Consider the following 8,204-nt stretch of genomic DNA (forward strand, 5'->3'; position numbering starts at 1 on the left):
TTTCTCAGAAAGCTTCTCTTTAGTTATTATGTGAGGATATTTGCTTTCATCACCATGGGCCCCAATAGACTCCCAATATCACTTTGCAGATTCCACGAAGAGAGTGTTAGCAAACTGCTTCTTGAGGCAGAGTTTGTAACTCTGTGAGATGAACTCACAGATCAGAAAGAAGTTTCTCAGAAAGCTTCTTTCACGTTTTGAACGGATGAAATTTCCTTTATCAGCGTAGGCCTCAATGTGATCCAAAGAAGCCCTTCTCAGTTTCCCCAAAGACAGTGTTAATGGACTGCTCCACGAAACATAAGTGTAACTCTGTGAGATGAATTCACACATCACCAAGAAGTTTCTAAGAAAGCTTCTTTCTAGTTTTCATCTGTGGTATTTCCTTTGTCACTGTAATGTTCATTGCGCTATGAAGTATCTAATTGCAGATTTCCAGAAAACTGTGCTAACAAACTGATCAATGAAGAGAAACGTGTAACTCTGTGAGTTGCATTCACACATGGCAATGCAGTTTCTCAGAAAGCTTCTCTTTAGTTATTATGTGAGGATATTTGCTTTATCACCATGGGCCCCAATAGACTCCCAAATATCACTTTGCAGATTCCACGAAGAGAGTGTTAGCAAACTGCTTCTTGAGGCAGAGTTTGTAACTCTGTGAGATGAACTCACAGATCAGAAAGAAGTTTCTCAGAAAGCTTCTTTCACGTTTTGAACGGATGAAATTTCCTTTATCAGCGTAGGCCTCAATGTGATCCAAAGAAGCCCTTCTCAGTTTCCCCAAAGACAGTGTTAATGGACTGCTCCACGAAACATAAGTGTAACTCTGTGAGATGAATTCACACATCACCAAGAAGTTTCTAAGAAAGCTTCTTTCTAGTTTTCATCTGTGGATATTTCCTTTGTCACTGTAATGTTCATTGCGCTATGAAGTATCTAATTGCAGATTTCCAGAAAACTGTGCTAACAAACTGATCAATGAAGAGAAACGTGTAACTCTGTGAGTTGCATTCACACATGGCAATGCAGTTTCTCAGAAAGCTTCTCTTTAGTTATTATGTGAGGATATTTGCTTTATCACCATGGGCCCCAATAGACTCCCAAATATCACTTTGCAGATTCCACGAAGAGAGTGTTAGCAAACTGCTTCTTGAGGCAGAGTTTGTAACTCTGTGAGAAGAACTCACAGATCAGAAAGAAGTTTCTCAGAAAGCTTCTTTCACGTTTTGAACGGATGAAATTTCCTTTATCAGCGTAGGCCTCAATGTGATCCAAAGAAGCCCTTCTCAGTTTCCCCAAAGACAGTGTTAATGGACTGCTCCACGAAACATAAGTGTAACTCTGTGAGATGAATTCACACATCACCAAGAAGTTTCTAAGAAAGCTTCTTTCTAGTTTTCATCTGTGGATATTTCCTTTGTCACTGTAATGTTCATTGCGCTATGAAGTATCTAATTGCAGATTTCCAGAAAACTGTGCTAACAAACTGATCAATGAAGAGAAACGTGTAACTCTGTGAGTTGCATTCACACATGGCAATGCAGTTTCTCAGAAAGCTTCTCTTTAGTTATTATGTGAGGATATTTGCTTTATCACCATGGGCCCCAATAGACTCCCAAATATCACTTTGCAGATTCCACGAAGAGAGTGTTAGCAAACTGCTTCTTGAGGCAGAGTTTGTAACTCTGTGAGATGAACTCACAGATCAGAAAGAAGTTTCTCAGAAAGCTTCTTTCACGTTTTGAACGGATGAAATTTCCTTTATCAGCGTAGGCCTCAATGTGATCCAAAGAAGCCCTTCTCAGTTTCCCCAAAGACAGTGTTAATGGACTGCTCCACGAAACATAAGTGTAACTCTGTGAGATGAATTCACACATCACCAAGAAGTTTCTAAGAAAGCTTCTTTCTAGTTTTCATCTGTGGATATTTCCTTTGTCACTGTAATGTTCATTGCGCTATGAAGTATCTAATTGCAGATTTCCAGAAAACTGTGCTAACAAACTGATCAATGAAGAGAAACGTGTAACTCTGGAGTTGCATTCACACATGGCAATGCAGTTTCTCAGAAAGCTTCTCTTTAGTTATTATGTGAGGATATTTGCTTTATCACCATGGGCCCCAATAGACTCCCAAATATCACTTTGCAGATTCCACGAAGAGAGTGTTAGCAAACTGCTTCTTGAGGCAGAGTTTGTAACTCTGTGAGAAGAACTCACAGATCAGAAAGAAGTTTCTCAGAAAGCTTCTTTCACGTTTTGAACGGATGAAATTTCCTTTATCAGCGTAGGCCTCAATGTGATCCAAAGAAGCCCTTCTCAGTTTCCCCAAAGACAGTGTTAATGGACTGCTCCACGAAACATAAGTGTAACTCTGTGAGATGAATTCACACATCACCAAGAAGTTTCTAAGAAAGCTTCTTTCTAGTTTTCATCTGTGGTATTTCCTTTGTCACTGTAATGTTCATTGCGCTATGAAGTATCTAATTGCAGATTCCAGAAAACTGTGCTAACAAACTGATCAATGAAGAGAAACGTGTAACTCTGTGAGTTGCATTCACACATGGCAATGCAGTTTCTCAGAAAGCTTCTCTTTAGTTATTATGTGAGGATATTTGCTTTATCACCATGGGCCCCAATAGACTCCCAAATCACTTTGCAGATTCCACGAAGAGAGTGTTAGCAAACTGCTTCTTGAGGCAGAGTTTGTAACTCTGTGAGATGAACTCACAGATCAGAAAGAAGTTTCTCAGAAAGCTTCTTTCACGTTTTGAACGGATGAAATTTCCTTTATCAGCGTAGGCCTCAATGTGATCCAAAGAAGCCCTTCTCAGTTTCCCCAAAGACAGTGTTAATGGACTGCTCCACGAAACATAAGTGTAACTCTGTGAGATGAATTCACACATCACCAAGAAGTTTCTAAGAAAGCTTCTTTCTAGTTTTCATCTGTGGATATTTCCTTTGTCACTGTAATGTTCATTGCGCTATGAAGTATCTAATTGCAGATTTCCAGAAAACTGTGCTAACAAACTGATCAATGAAGAGAAACGTGTAACTCTGGAGTTGCATTCACACATGGCAATGCAGTTTCTCAGAAAGCTTCTCTTTAGTTATTATGTGAGGATATTTGCTTTATCACCATGGGCCCCAATAGACTCCCAAATATCACTTTGCAGATTCCACGAAGAAGTGTTAGCAAACTGCTTCTTGAGGCAAGTTTGTAACTCTGTGAGATGAACTCACAGATCAGAAAGAAGTTTCTCAGAAAGCTTCTTTCACGTTTTGAACGGATGAAATTTCCTTTATCAGCGTAGGCCTCAATGTGATCCAAAGAAGCCCTTCTCAGTTTCCCCAAAGACAGTGTTAATGGACTGCTCCACGAAACATAAGTGTAACTCTGTGAGATGAATTCACACATCACCAAGAAGTTTCTAAGAAAGCTTCTTTCTAGTTTTCATCTGTGGATATTTCCTTTGTCACTGTAATGTTCATTGCGCTATGAAGTATCTAATTGCAGATTTCCAGAAAACTGTGCTAACAAACTGATCAATGAAGAGAACGTGTAACTCTGTGAGTTGCATTCACACATGGCAATGCAGTTTCTCAGAAAGCTTCTCTTTAGTTATTATGTGAGGATATTTGCTTTATCACCATGGGCCCCAATAGACTCCCAAATATCACTTTGCAGATTCCACGAAGAGAGTGTTAGCAAACTGCTTCTTGAGGCAGAGTTTGTACTCTGTGAGAAAACTCACAGATCAGAAAGAAGTTTCTCAGAAAGCTTCTTTCACGTTTTGAACGGATGAAATTTCCTTTATCAGCGTAGGCCTCAATGTGATCCAAAGAAGCCCTTCTCAGTTTCCCCAAAGACAGTGTTAATGGACTGCTCCACGAAACATAAGTGTAACTCTGTGAGATGAATTCACACATCACCAAGAAGTTTCTAAGAAAGCTTCTTTCTAGTTTTCATCTGTGGTTATTTCCTTTGTCACTGTAATGTTCATTGCGCTATGAAGTATCTAATTGCAGATTCCAAAAACTGTGCTAACAAACTGATCAATGAAGAGAAACGTGTAACTCTGTGAGTTGCATTCACACATGGCAATGCAGTTTCTCAGAAAGCTTCTCTTTAGTTATTATGTGAGGATATTTGCTTTATCACCATGGGCCCCAATAGACTCCCATATATCACTTTGCAGATTCCACGAAGAGAGTGTTAGCAAACTGCTTCTTGAGGCAGAGTTTGTAACTCTGTGAGATGAACTCACAGATCAGAAAGAAGTTTCTCAGAAAGCTTCTTTCACGTTTTGAACGATGAAATTTCCTTTATCAGCGTAGGCCTCAATGTGATCCAAAGAAGCCCTTCTCAGTTTCCCCAAAGACAGTGTTAATGGACTGCTCCACGAAACATAAGTGTAACTCTGTGAGATGAATTCACACATCACCAAGAAGTTTCTAAGAAAGCTTCTTTCTAGTTTTCATCTGTGGATATTTCCTTTGTCACTGTAATGTTCATTGCGCTATGAAGTATCTAATTGCAGATTTCCAGAAAACTGTGCTAACAAACTGATCAATGAAGAGAAACGTGTAACTCTGGAGTTGCATTCACACATGGCAATGCAGTTTCTCAGAAAGCTTCTCTTTAGTTATTATGTGAGGATATTTGCTTTATCACCATGGGCCCCAATAGACTCCCAAATATCACTTTGCAGATTCCACGAAGAGAGTGTTAGCAAACTGCTTCTTGAGGCAGAGTTTGTACTCTGTGAGAAGAACTCACAGATCAGAAAGAAGTTTCTCAGAAAGCTTCTTTCACGTTTTGAACGGATGAAATTTCCTTTATCAGCGTAGGCCTCAATGTGATCCAAAGAAGCCCTTCTCAGTTTCCCCAAAGACAGTGTTAATGGACTGCTCCACGAAACATAAGTGTAACTCTGTGAGATGAATTCACACATCACCAAGAAGTTTCTAAGAAAGCTTCTTTCTAGTTTTCATCTGTGGTATTTCCTTTGTCACTGTAATGTTCATTGCGCTATGAAGTATCTAATTGCAGATTCCAGAAAACTGTGCTAACAAACTGATCAATGAAGAGAAACGTGTAACTCTGTGAGTTGCATTCACACATGGCAATGCAGTTTCTCAGAAAGCTTCTCTTTAGTTATTATGTGAGGATATTTGCTTTATCACCATGGGCCCCAATAGACTCCCAATATCACTTTGCAGATTCCACGAAGAGAGTGTTAGCAAACTGCTTCTTGAGGCAGAGTTTGTAACTCTGTGAGATGAACTCACAGATCAGAAAGAAGTTTCTCAGAAAGCTTCTTTCACGTTTTGAACGATGAAATTTCCTTTATCAGCGTAGGCCTCAATGTGATCCAAAGAAGCCCTTCTCAGTTTCCCCAAAGACAGTGTTAATGGACTGCTCCACGAAACATAAGTGTAACTCTGTGAGATGAATTCACACATCACCAAGAAGTTTCTAAGAAAGCTTCTTTCTAGTTTTCATCTGTGGATATTTCCTTTGTCACTGTAATGTTCATTGCGCTATGAAGTATCTAATTGCAGATTTCCAGAAAACTGTGCTAACAAACTGATCAATGAAGAGAAACGTGTAACTCTGGAGTTGCATTCACACATGGCAATGCAGTTTCTCAGAAAGCTTCTCTTTAGTTATTATGTGAGGATATTTGCTTTTCACCATGGGCCCCAATAGACTCCCAAATATCACTTTGCAGATTCCACGAAGAGAGTGTTAGCAAACTGCTTCTTGAGGCAGAGTTTGTAACTCTGTGAGATGAACTCACAGATCAGAAAGAAGTTTCTCAGAAAGCTTCTTTCACGTTTTGAACGGATGAAATTTCCTTTATCAGCGTAGGCCTCAATGTGATCCAAAGAAGCCCTTCTCGTTTCCCCAAAGACAGTGTTGGACTGCTCCACGAAACATAAGTGTAACTCTGTGAGATGAATTCACACATCACCAAGAAGTTTCTAAGAAAGCTTCTTTCTAGTTTTCATCTGTGGATATTTCCTTTGTCACTGTAATGTTCATTGCGCTATGAAGTATCTAATTGCAGATTTCCAGAAAACTGTGCTAACAAACTGATCAATGAAGAGAAACGTGTAACTCTGTGAGTTGCATTCACACATGGCAATGCAGTTTCTCAGAAAGCTTCTCTTTAGTTATTATGTGAGGATATTTGCTTTTTCACCATGGGCCCCAATAGACTCCCAAATATCACTTTGCAGATTCCACGAAGAGAGTGTTAGCAAACTGCTTCTTGAGGCAGAGTTTGTACCTCTGTGAGAAGAACTCACAGATCAGAAAGAAGTTTCTCAGAAAGCTTCTTTCACGTTTTGAACGGATGAAATTTCCTTTATCAGCGTAGGCCTCAATGTGATCCAAAGAAGCCCTTCTCAGTTTCCCCAAAGACAGTGTTAATGGACTGCTCCACGAAACATAAGTGTAACTCTGTGAGATGAATTCACACATCACCAAGAAGTTTCTAAGAAAGCTTCTTTCTAGTTTTCATCTGTGGTAATTTCCTTTGTCACTGTAATGTTCATTGCGCTATGAAGTATCTAATTGCAGATTCCAAAAACTGTGCTAACAAACTGATCAATGAAGAGAAACGTGTAACTCTGTGAGTTGCATTCACACATGGCAATGCAGTTTCTCAGAAAGCTTCTCTTTAGTTATTATGTGAGGATATTTGCTTTATCACCATGGGCCCCAATAGACTCCCATATCACTTTGCAGATTCCACGAAGAGTGTTAGCAAACTGCTTCTTGAGGCAGAGTTTGTAACTCTGTGAGATGAACTCACAGATCAGAAAGAAGTTTCTCAGAAAGCTTCTTTCACGTTTTGAACATGAAATTTCCTTTATCAGCGTAGGCCTCAATGTGATCCAAAGAAGCCCTTCTCAGTTTCCCCAAAGACAGTGTTAATGGACTGCTCCACGAAACATAAGTGTAACTCTGTGAGATGAATTCACACATCACCAAGAAGTTTCTAAGAAAGCTTCTTTCTAGTTTTCATCTGTGGATATTTCCTTTGTCACTGTAATGTTCATTGCGCTATGAAGTATCTAATTGCAGATTTCCAGAAAACTGTGCTAACAAACTGATCAATGAAGAGAAACGTGTAACTCTGGAGTTGCATTCACACATGGCAATGCAGTTTCTCAGAAAGCTTCTCTTTAGTTATTATGTGAGGATATTTGCTTTATCACCATGGGCCCCAATAGACTCCCAAATATCACTTTGCAGATTCCACGAAGAGAGTGTTAGCAAACTGCTTCTTGAGGCAGAGTTGTAACTCTGTGAGAAAACTCACAGATCAGAAAGAAGTTTCTCAGAAAGCTTCTTTCACGTTTTGAACGGATGAAATTTCCTTTATCAGCGTAGGCCTCAATGTGATCCAAAGAAGCCCTTCTCAGTTTCCCCAAAGACAGTGTTAATGGACTGCTCCACGAAACATAAGTGTAACTCTGTGAGATGAATTCACACATCACCAAGAAGTTTCTAAGAAGCTTCTTTCTAGTTTTCATCTGTGGATATTTCCTTGTCACTGTAATGTTCATTGCGCTATGAAGTATCTAATTGCAGATTTCCAGAAAACTGTGCTAACAAACTGATCAATGAAGAGAAACGTGTAACTCTGTGAGTTGCATTCACACATGGCAATGCAGTTTCTCAGAAAGCTTCTCTTTAGTTATTATGTGAGGATATTTGCTTTATCACCATGGGCCCCAATAGCTCCCAATATCACTTTGCAGATTCCACGAAGAGAGTGTTAGCAACTGCTTCTTGAGGCAGAGTTTGTAACTCTGTGAGATGAACTCACAGATCAGAAAGAAGTTTCTCAGAAAGCTTCTTTCACGTTTTGAACGGATGAAATTTCCTTTATCAGCGTAGGCCTCAATGTGATCCAAAGAACCCTTCTCAGTTTCCCCAAAGACAGTGTTAATGGACTGCTCCACGAAACATAAGTGTAACTCTGTGAGATGAATTCACACATCACCAAGAAGTTTCTAAGAAGCTTCTTTCTAGTTTTCATCTGTGGATTATTTCCTTGTCACTGTAATGTTCATTGCGCTATGAAGTATCTAATTGCAGATTCCAGAAAACTGTGCTAACAAACTGATCAATGAAGAGAAACGTGTAACTCTGTGAGTTGCATTCACACATGGCAATGCAGTTTCTCAGAA

At 39.5% G+C, this 8,204-nt stretch overlaps 1 pseudogene; it reads right to left on the bottom strand.

Annotated features, from left to right (window-relative positions):
• LOC115899249 overlaps positions 1 to 8,204 on the bottom strand; it is a 19,463-nt pseudogene that overhangs the window by 10,290 nt on the left and 969 nt on the right.

Source organism: Rhinopithecus roxellana, chromosome 8 (assembly GCF_007565055.1).
Source record: "Rhinopithecus roxellana isolate Shanxi Qingling chromosome 8, ASM756505v1, whole genome shotgun sequence".
NCBI classification, from domain to species: Eukaryota; Metazoa; Chordata; class Mammalia; order Primates; family Cercopithecidae; genus Rhinopithecus; species Rhinopithecus roxellana.